The following is a 12,001-nucleotide window of genomic DNA, read 5'->3' as shown; positions in this document are numbered from 1 at the left end:
GGGATTCCTGCCCACAGCAGTAGATATAATGGTCAATGAGTTTAATTCACTTATTCGAGTCCAGCAAAATCTTAGCTGAGACTAACGTGAATGTGTGCACAGGAGAGGGATGGGAGGACAGCCAAGGAGTGGGCAGCCGACATGTGTAGGGCATCCCACCAACTGCACTCAGACCACCAGCTCCTAACCCATGTCACAATGCCGGGGCATCCCTAGCAAACTCTGATGCTCTGCTGTCCTGTGAGGGTTGGAGTCAGGCCAGCCAGGAGAGGAAAGATGGGCAACTCGTTATTTCTCCTGCATGCTCTATTGTTGGAGAGCATGGAACTCTCTCAGACCACCTTCTAAGAGAACTGCAGGCTGAGTGAAAGTGTGGTGGTCGTTGCTTCTCCACAGGCCCCACTGACCACATAGCTGCTGCCTGTACACCCCGACTCCCGGGGAGGGCACTCCCTCGGAAGGTGGCCAGCCTTGTGATCCTGCAGCTCACACCTCTAAAGAATGAAACTGCTCTAAAATTGGCTCTGCTCTCCCGCTGATGCTCCTCTTAGTCCTGGGAGGCACTGTGGAGTGCACCTTCCTTCTTCTCTCCTCCCTTGTTAGGCTGCATCTCCCCTGGCCACCCCTCAGCCATCACACAGCTGGTGCCCACGTCCCATGTGAGTGTGGAGTTCAGCCCTGGTCTGGGCTGTGACAGGCACAGGAAGCAGCGCCCAGCTAGAGGACCCAGTCACTGAGACAGATGTGACCGTGTGAGTGGCTTCCACGGCTCCAAGCAATCACTTGAGATTGCATCCAGTACTGCATTTCAGACTCTTCTGTTGACCATGATGGCTACTCCATTTCTTCTGAGGGATTCCTGCCCGCAGTAGTAGATATAATGGTCATCTGAGTTAAATTCACCCATTCTAGTCCATTTTAGTTTGCTGATTCCTAGAATGTCGATGTTCACTCTTGCCATCTCTTGTCTGACCACTCCCAATTTGCCTTGATTCATGGACCTGACATTCCAGGTTCCTATGCAGTATTCCTCTTACAACAGCGGACCTTGCTTCTATCACCAGTCACATCTAAAGCTGAGTATTGTTTTTGCTTTGGCTCCATCCCTTCATTCTTTCTAGAGTTATTTCTCCACTGACCTCCAGTAGCATATTGGGCACCTACTGACCTGGGAAGTTCCTCTTTCAGTGTCCTATAATTTTACCTTTTCATACTGTTCATGGGGTTCTCAAGGCAAGAATGCTGAAGTGGTTTGCCATTCCCTTCTCCAGTGGACCACATTCTGTCCACCATGACTCGCCCCTGACCTTGGATGCAGGGTAGCTCCTCTCAGCCGTTCCTGAGCCATAGCAGCCTGGCGCTCTAGGCTGCTGCCCCTGACCTCGGACGTGAGGTAACTCCTCTTGGCTGCCGCCCTTCGGACATGGGGTCCTCCCGGCTTCTGCTCCTGACCTCGGACGTGGGGTAGCTCCTCCGAGTGGACCTCTCCGCCATGACCCGCCCGTCTTGGGTTGCCCCGTGGGCATGGCTTAGTTTCATTGAGTTAGACAAGGCTGTGGTCCTAGTGTGATTAGATTGACCAGTTTTCTGTGAGTATAGTTTCAGTGTGTCTGCCCTCTGATGCCCTCTTGCAACACCTACCATCTTACTTGGGTTTCTCTTACCTTGGGCGTGGGGTATCTCTTCATGGCTGCTCCAGCAAAGCACAGCTGCTTCTCCTTACCTTGGATGAGGGCGCAGGTGGCTGCAACCAGCGCACTAAGTGCAGGCTGCTGCAACCGGCACACTGAGTGTGGCCGAGAGGAGATACCTCACGTCCGAGGTCAGGGACAGAAGCTGGGAGGACCCCATGTCCGAAGGGCCACGGCCAAGAGGAGCTACCTCACGTCTGAGATCGGGGCAGTGGCCTAGAGTGCCAGGCTGTGACAGCTCAGGAAAGGCCGAAAGGAGCTACCCTGCATCCGAGGTCAGGGGCAGTGGCCAGGAGGAGCTCCCCGGCCTCCGAGGCCAGGGACGCCGGCCAAGAGGATTACTCAGCCATAAAAAGGAATGCATTTGAGTCAGTTCTAATGAGGCGGATGAACCTAGAGCCTATTGTACAGAGTGAAGTCAGAAAGAGAAAGGTAAATATTGTATTCTAACACATATATACAGACTCTAGGAAAATGGTACTGAAAAATTTATTTGCAGGGCAACAATGGAGAAACAGTCATAGAGGATAGACTTATGGACATGGGGAGAGGGGAGGAGAGGGTGAGATGTATGGAAAGAGTAACGTGGAGACTTACATTACCCTATGTAAAATATATAGCCAATGGGAATTTGCTGTATGGCACAGGAAACTCAAACAGGGGCTCTGTATCAACCTAGAGAGGTGGGATGGGGAGGGACATGGGAGAGAGTTTCAAAAGGGAGGGGATATAGTATACCTATGGCTGATTCATTTTGAGGTTTGACATAAATCAAAATTCTGTAAAGCAATTATCCTTCAATTAAAAATAAATAAATTAATAGAAACAAACCAAAGAAAAGTAAAAATAGACACAAGGGACCCCATCAAAGTTGAAAATCTGTGCATTAAAGTCTTAACACCATAAAAAGGCAACCTGTGGGATGGTGGGAAATGTTTGCAAATCTTACGTCTGATATACGGTAGTATCCAGAATATATATAGAGAGTTCCTACAACTTAAATTAAACAAGTGCTGCACTCAATATGCCAGCAAATTTGGAAAACTCAGCAGTGGCCACAGGACTGGAAAAGGTCAGTTTTCATTCCAATCCCAAAGAAAGGCAATGCCAAAGAATGCTCAAACTACCACACAATTGCACTCATCTCACACGCTAGTAAAGGAATGCTCAAAACTCTCCAACCCAGGCTTCAGCAATACGTGAACCATGAACTCCCTGATGTTCAAGCTGGTTTTAGAAAAGGCAGAGGAACCAGAGATCAAATTGCCAACATCCTCTGGATCATGAAAAAAGCAAGAGAGTTCCAGAAAAACATCTATTTCTGCTTTATTGACTATGCCAAAGCCTTTGACTGCATGGATCACAATAAACTGTGGAAAATTCTGAGAGAGATGGGAATACCAGACCACCTGACCTGCCTCTTAAGAAATCTGTATGTAGGTCAGGAAGCAACAGTGAGAACTGGACATGGAACAACAGACTGGTTCCAAATAGGAAAAGGAGTATGTCAAGGCTGTATATTGTCACCTTGCTTATTTAACTTCTATGCAGAGTACATCATGAGAAACGTTGGACTGGAAGAAGCACAAGCTGGAATCAAGATTGCCGGGAGAAATATCAATGACCTCAGACATGCAGATGACACCACCCTTGTGGCAGAAAGTGAAGAGGAACTAAAAAGCCTCTTGACAGTGAAAGAGGAGAGTGAAAAAGTTGGCTTAAAGCTCAACATTCAGAAAACGAAGATCATGGCATTCAGTCCCATCACTTCATGGGAAATAGATGGGGAAACAGTGGAAACAGTGTCAGACTTTATTTTGGGGGGGCTCCAAAATCACTGCAGATGGTGACTGCAGCCATGAAATTAAAAGACACTTACTCCTTGGAAGAAAAGTTATGAGCAACCCAGATAGTATATTCAAAAGCAGAGACATTACTTTGCTGACTAAGGTCCATCTAGTCAAGGCTATGGTTTTTCCTGTGGTCATGTATGGATGTGAGAGATGGACTATGAAGAAGGCTGAGGGCCAAAGTATTGATGCTTTTGAACTGTGGTGTTGGAGAAGACTCTTGAGAGTCCCTTGGATTGCAAGGGATCCAACCAGTCCATTCTGAAGGATATCAGCCCTGGGATTACTTTAGAAGGAATGATGCTAAAGCTGAAGCTCCAGTACTTTGGCCACCTCATGCAAAGAGTTGACTTATTGGAAAAGACTCTGATGCTGGGAGGGATTGGGGGCAGGAGGAGAGAGGGATGACCGAGGATGAGATGGCTGGATGGCATCACTAACTCGATGCACATGAGTCTGAGTGAACTCTGGGATTTGGTGATGGACAGGGAGGCCTGGTGTGCTGTGATTTATGGGGTTGCAAAGAGTTGGACACGACTGAGCGACTGAACTGAACTGAGCTGAGCATTAAAGCACATATACGACATTGTGAGAAAGCAATATACAACGTGGAAGAAAACATTGAACTCCTTTAGAAAATTGTCTTATTTATATTTATTTGTTGGCTGTGCTGGGTCTTTGTTGCTGTTCGGGCTTTTCCCTAATCACAGATGGTGGGCGCTACTCCTCACTGTGGAGTGCAGCTGCTCACTTTGCACACTCTCATTGTTGTGGCACACATTCACTGCTGTGGCTTCTCTTCTGCGGAGCACGGGCTCTGGGGCACGCTGGTGTCAGTACCTGCAGCTTCCCAGATCTAGAGCACAGGCTCAGTTGTTGCGGTGTGCAGGCTTTGTTGCTCCACAGCATGTGGGATCTTCCTGATTGGAATCAAACTCATGTCACCTGCATTGGTAAGCAGATTCTTGCCAGGGTCCAGCCCCGGTGGATCCAGAGAATTTGAAGCGTGGACGGCGTTGCCATGAGAAAAACATTTATTGATTGATATAAGATTAGATTAAGAAACAATAGTGTAGTAGGAAAATTAAGTGGAGGAAGAGGGCTGAATAACTTGGATTACACGGAAGACCAATAAAATTCCAGACAAGGAATTTGCACCATCTACGTTGGGCCAGTGGCGCTCGCTTGAATATCTAAGGGTGCCTCGCCTTAGGCTCCCTTTCGCGTGAGTCTTAACAGCCAGGGCAAGTAAGTAGACTTGGCGAGCCTCCGTAGCCCAGATGGGAATTCAGCCTGAAATTAAAGTAAAGAGGAAAAGGAGGGAGAGGGAGAAAAAGAGAGAGACACGGGGGAAACCAGTCCAGCTACTGGCTCCGTCCTCTATCGTTCAGAAGGCCTTTTATATTTTTGATAAAACATGGGGATCAATGGGTAACACAAAGTTGTGCAGCGTTAGCAATCCAGACTCTTATCAAAACCAGGCTTCTCTCTCTGCATACCTAATTGTACACACAAGTCTTAGGTGATTTACATCATCTTCTGGCTAAGAAGGGCCAATTAGCATTTTACAGCCTTTTTTCTGATAAGTGTTAGTTAACCAGAAGACTTATTTGTGTTGATCTTCGCAAGGTCTGGTGCCACTCTCAGAAAGCACTAAATAAAGTCACATTCTTACACAGCAAAGATACAGCGACTCATAACAAGTACAGGGAGTGCAGTGATTTACAGCAAAAGAGAAGCAATTAACTCAAAAGTCTAGTGTTGCTAACATCAAAACTACTATGTATCTTTTCCTACATTCTGCTTACATTGAGTAACATCCTTCCAGGTGCCTAAAAGATAAAGAATATGGAGGCCTGGCACCAGTCATTGAGTCAACAGTGAAAACCCTCTATCAATATAATTTTTAACTCTTTAGAAAAGGCTCTGTATCTTTAAGATGCTTTCAAGCTTTGTGCCTCTCGCAGTTGGGGGGTTGTAAGCAATTCACATAAGAGGTCTGGGGAACCTGCTGGGCAAGCTAGAGAGCTATCAGAGGGGGTTTAACTGAAACATCCCTTTCAAATGCAGAAGACTAAAGCCCTGATTTGACTTTTTCCAGAGAATATCAGAAGAGTGGAAAAGCAGGCAGATTCTTATTTTTTTGGGGGGGTGGATGCTCAGGAAATTCCAGGGGGAAAACCTGAGCTCTGATTAGCCTTGCCATCAGAGCTCTTGCCGCATGACCTTGTCACGGGTGGAATTCCTCACGCTGGCTCCCGGCAGATTCTTTTACCACAAAGCCACCTGGGAAGCCCCAAAATGTTGAAAAATCTTATCTCTACTAAGAATATACAAATAATTTCTACAATTAAACAGATCGATAACCAAATTGAAAGTGTTCATACTACTTGACGATTTCTCTAAAGATGACTTATAAATTGCAAGCAGACATATAAGAAAATGCTCAAAATCACTAATCATTAGGAAAATGAAAAGAAGAAAGACATAACAGTTCACAATCCTTATGAGGGATACTGTGTGCCAGGGTCCAGCCTCAGCAGAGTCGAGGGATATCCTCAGGATGGACGACGTTGGCGAATGAAGATAGAGAAAGAGATAAGGAAAGAATGACACGGGGTGACCAAGCTTCATTGAGCGAGGCCCGTTTACTTTATTTTCCTTGGGGCTTTTATAACCCTGAGTTATACATGCAGCAAGGTGAAAAAAGCAGAGTCAACTCAACATTACATCAGTAATAACTTTTATCGATATCAGGTTCTTTGCTGCAAGAGTCTTACTTTTTGTACATTATCTTCTGACCCAGAGGCCTGTTGATATTTTATGACCTCTTTTTTATAAAGGTTGGTCAGCCAGAACAATAATTCCCCTTAAAGTGTTTCTTCTTAAATTCCTAGCCTGCATCACCCTTAAAGTACAGAGTTACATTTTTATGGAGCAAAGATTCATCGGGTAACAGCAAAGAAAGAACTTCTTAACTCAAAGTCTAATGTTGCTAATGCTAAGGCTGTTACTTGTTTCTACTGCATCCTGACTATATGCACTCCCAGGAACACAGTGGATAAGGGATGTGAGAACTTGGCACCAAGCATAGGCTCAGCAATATTGCAAGAGTCTGGATAAACCTGCCAAGTAAGCTAGAATGCTAACAGGGGGCTTGAAACACTCCTTTCATGCCCAGGAGATTTATCAGCTAGAGCCCTAAGTTAACTCTTTGTTCAGGGACAGCCCCCTGTTAATGTCAGAAGTGTTGATGAAAGTCATGAAAAAAACAGATTCTGGTTTTGGGGTAGATGCTCGAGCAGGTCCAAGGGGTCCCTTGAGTCCTGATCTCGCCTTTGCCCATCAGGCCTCTTCCTCATGACCTTTGCCATGGGCAGGATTCTCCACACTGGCTCCCAGCAACTGTGAAAAAAAACATGTTGACTAGGATGTAAAGAAACTGAAATTGTTTCACATTGTTGGTGGTTATATGAAATGGTACAGCCATGATGAAAAGTATCATATGGGCTTCACAGGTGGCGTTCGTGGTAAAGAACCCACCTATTAATGCAGAAGATGTAAGAGACTTGGGTTAGATCCCTGGGAAGATACCCTGGAAGAGGAAATGGTAACCCACTCCAGTGGTCTTGCCTGGAGAATTCCACGGACAGAGGATCCTGGCAGGCTATAGTCCATGGGTTGCAAATAATGGATTGTTGGTGGAACTATGAAATGATACAGTTCAGTTCAGTTGCTCAGTCATGTATGAATCTTTGTGACCCCACGGACTGCAGCACGCCCAGCTTCTCTGCCCATCACTGCCAGGGGCCAGCGTGAGGAACTCCGCCCATGGCAAAGGTCATGAGGAAGGAGGCTTGGCATATGCAAAGGCATGATCAAGCCTCAGGAAACCCCCTGTTCCCAAGCATCTACCCCAAAACCAGAGTCTGTTTTATGCTCTCACCTACACCTCTGACTTTATGGGGGGCTCTCCCCCATAACCGTTTCTCTAGGAGAAGGAGTAAACGTGCAGCTCCAAGGCAATAAAAATTCCTGGGAGGGACAAGAGTGTTTCAGCTTACGGACTCCTCTGAAGGTTATCTAGCCCGCCTGTATAGGTTCGTCCGGCCACATGTGATTGTTTACAGCCTCCCAATCTAAGAGGCATGAGATGTTTTAGACTTACTAAAGGCAAATTCTTTTGGGGAGTTAGAAATTATTAGTATAATGGGTTGGTTAGGAATTATATTGGTGAAGGGTTCTTCATTTGTTGTGTCAATAATTGCTGCTAATTCCCTGCCCTGGGTGTGACAAGGGTGTTTCAGGTCAAACCTCTCTGCTGACAGACTAGCTTGTGTAACAGGATTATCCATACTCCTGCCACATGATTGTTTACTACCTCTTAACCATAAACAGCACAGAGAGTTTTGGAGTATTTTGAGAGTCTTAATTAGCATAGGGCTTTTTCTTCTTGTTGAGTCAATGATTGCCGCCAGGCCTCCATATCCTTAGGCACCTGGGAATATATTAATCAATGTATTTGGAACATAGAAAAGGAAATATAGTATTTTTTAAGGTTAGCAATACTAGGCTTTTTGAGTTAATGAATTTTCTCTTTTGTAATAGATCACTCTACTTTGTTATAAATCACTGTGTCCTTGCTATGTAAAAATGTAACTTTATCACTATCTTAAGACTAAATAGATCTTAAGGGGAACATTGATGAAAGGATTTTCATTTGTTGGGCTGATTTTTGCTGCTAAATCTCCATGTTCCCTGCCCTTATAATGAATATAACTAGCATATAGGAGAAATAAGCATTAACCTTTAAGTATATAGGAGAAATAAGTATTAACCTTTAAGATTAATCATGTTAACCTTGGGTTAAATAAATTCCTTTCTTGATTGTAACTCACAACACCCTCACCCTATAGGAATGTAACTTTATTTGGATGGTGGTGCCTGGTTTAACAAAAAACACCCTTGGAAGAAATAAGTTTTTGGTTATCAGAAAGAAAGGATCATAAAATGTCAGCAGGTCTCATGGCCAGATGATGTAAAATCCCTAAGACCTTTTTATGTGAGGCACCTGATTTTGATAAAGGTCAGGACAGCTGACCCCCACATGACTCTGTATTCATCCCTATGTGTAACAAAAGGTATATAAGCAAACCCAAAAATAAAGAAATCAGATCAGTTTCCGGAAAGACTGATTCCCCCATGTCGTTCTTTCTTGCTCCTCATTTTTCTGGCTAAATTCCCATCTGGAGCATGGATGCTATTCCACATAATCTAAGTTATTCAGCCTCTTTTCCTCCACTAATCTTCCTACTAAACTATCCGTTTCTAATCTCTCTATATATCTGTGATTAAATATGTATTTTTCCAAAGATGCCGACACCTTCCCCCCACCTTCGAATCACCCTGGATCCACCGGGGCTGGACCCCGGCACATCACAAACTCCGGGTGCTTGCTCAAACTCATGTCCATCAGGTTGGTGATGCCATCTAACCATCTCATCCTCTGTCATCCCCTTCTCCTCCTCCTTCAATCTTTCCCAGAATCAGCGTCTTTTCCAATGAGTCAGTTCTTTGCATCAGGTGCAGCCGTGATGAAACGTCCTATATAGTTCTCCTCAAAATTAAAAAAAAAAAACCATATGATACAATCAAACATTTGATAATATACTAGAAAAGCAGTCTCTCTGAGATATATGCATGCCTATTTACATAGCACATTCTTCCTCATAGCCAAAAGGTGGTGGCAACCCAAGTGTCCCTTGGTGGATGGAGAGATAAACAAAAATCCATCACATACCATGTAATGGAATATTAGTCAGGCTTAAAAAGGATAGAAATCCTGTCATATCCACGTTGCCCATTTGCAACATGGGCACACCTTAAGGACACTGTGCTAAGTGAAACAATCAGACGCAAAAAGACAAATGCTGTATGTTTTACTTATCTGGGGCACCTGAGGAAGTCACATTCGTAGACAAAAAGCAGAATGATGACTGCCAGTGGTGGAGATAAGGCGGAAGCAGGGAGCTATTGGCTAAGGGTATGGAGTTCCAGGTTTTTAAGATGAAAACATTCTGGAGATCTGATTCACACAAGGTGAATATGCTAAACACTACTGAACTATACAAGGAAAATTAGTTATAGTAAAAGTTAGATTTTACATTAAAAGGTAAACACTTCTGAAGCTTATTATAAAATCAACATCAAAACTACCATATAGTCCTCCAATGAAATGTGTTTATTGTCCACCTAAACACAATAAACAAACTAGAGCTGTATTGTGTATATTTTGGAGTTCAAAGACTGATTAACACTCAACTCAAATTATAATCAGGCAATAGGTGTGAGTTGAGAACCTACTATGTACCAGCAGCTTGCAAAGCTATAACATGATGAAAAAAAAAAAAACAAATAAACCACTTCTAACATGGTACAGTGATCTTCACTACAATCTGACATATTGGTTTACATAGAGGTAAAGTCAAAGTGCAGAGCTTAAAAATCATTTTCTTCAATACTGTTGGAGAATTTCTGCTATATCTAATATTGAACCAGCTTTCCTGATTTAGTCAAATTCAGAATTAATGATCTTTTAGTAAGATTCACTGATTCCTTAATATTTGTACCATTAAATTTTACTATAATAGATGACAGCAAATCTACACTTGCATAGAAAAATATTACATTTTCCATTTTCCTTTAGAAATTTTGATTAAGGTACTAGAAGAAAACTTACAGAATGAAAAAATACAGTGAGGAAGAGGAAGGAGAGGGAAAGAGAAAAGAATGAAAGAAAGAAGGGGAAAGTGGGGAGCAGTGAGATGAAGAGACAAATAGAGGAAACAAGGGAGAGTGGGAGACAGAATGCTATAACTTGGAAGAAAAGATATTTTGGAGAAGGACTGGCAAAGGTTGAATTAATTATGAAGGCCGGACATGAGACAGTGGGAATAAGAATTGAGCAGAGACCTTGAAGGATGCCCCATTTGAGCAGCAGTGAGCAGCAAGCTGATGGCCAGGGTGTTACAGTCCCTCCCCAGCCCTCCAGAGCAGGAGAACAGGGAGATGGAGAGCTGTGATCAGAAAGGCAGGACGTGTCCCCACTGATGATACAGGGAGAGAGAGGACACGCTCCTGGTAGTGGCCATGGGTGTGATGTCTCTACCAAAGGGAGGCACGACAAGGAGGCCACTGACTCAGTCCAGGCTGTGTGTTGGGTCCACGGAGCACAAGGATGGATCTCTGAACAGGCAGGTGAACACCAAGGATCCAGTTCCCCCGGGGAGTGTGAGACAGAGGGCCAGGGAGCTGTGCATCTTCTTTCTGCACCCCCTCCTCTCCGCAGCAGCACCAGGGCCTCCTTCCTTATGCAGAGATGTCTGTGCTGACAAGACACCATTTGTTAGTGTGACAAATAGTCAGGACACTGTCACCAGTTAGGTAGATGGTAAAGCCAATAGCTTAGTGGTGAACTGTGCTGCCGGATTCGTGGTCTCCAAAGGAAAAGATTTAACTCCTGGACCAAAGCCAGTCTCAGTCAGAGTTTTGCATAAATTTTACTTAAAGTGAAAGTGACTGAAAAATCTGTCATATAGAAGACATCATAAGGGGGCATAGACATCAGAAGGGGGCAGGAGAGTGCCAACCTCACTAGTTTAAGCAGGGCCTTGTATACTTCTCAACTAGCTGCTGAGAACAGATTAAATATACCTCAAGGCTGTGGGAATTTTGTCCAGATCCTTTCCCGTAATATACATCCTGGGATGGCATCAGTGTGAGATTAGCCAGAAGGAACAGGTTAACCCAGAGCTCAAGGCTATGGAAGTTTTAACCTGGACTGTCTTCCTTAACATACATCCAAAGCTCAAAACAACAACAACAACAACAGCAACAAACCAGCATGCCTTTGAACAAGAGATACTGCTGCCTACAAGAGCTACGTGTCTAAGGAGAAAGAATGTGAAAAAGAAGGAATGTTTACCTCCTCCTTGAAGGGTCTTACTTAGGCATGGGCTCCTTATCAACCTGCCTAAGTTAACTCTCTCAAAGAGTCAGTGGAACTTTGGGTGTCAGGCATCCACGTTGGCTCCCTGGGGCTCCCAGCTGCTGTCTGAGGGGAGAAACCCAGGGCAGGGAGCACTAGGAGCATCTGAAGCAGGAGCGCAGGTGCTCCCTGCTGCCCTGTTGGGTGGCGGCAGCAGCGAACAGAAGGGGGAGGGGAGGAACAGCCCCACTCAGGATTGAAGGGAAGCATGGGCTTCCTAACTCCTTTAGTTGGTTCTGGGTGATCCCATGCCATCTCTAAGGAAGGGCCAAGGCTGAGGGTCCCAAGGCCCCTGTTAGGTAGTCCACGGAGATTGCTGAACACAGATTTACAAAGATTCAGCCTTAAAGTAGAGAGAGAGATCTCACATTTTTTTAGTCATGTACCTTCATGGGTAGATTTTGAATTGGGAC

This window comes from Capricornis sumatraensis, chromosome 2, assembly GCF_032405125.1.
Source record: "Capricornis sumatraensis isolate serow.1 chromosome 2, serow.2, whole genome shotgun sequence".
Lineage (NCBI taxonomy): Eukaryota > Metazoa > Chordata > Mammalia > Artiodactyla > Bovidae > Capricornis > Capricornis sumatraensis.
This window is presented reverse-complemented; position numbering follows the sequence as displayed.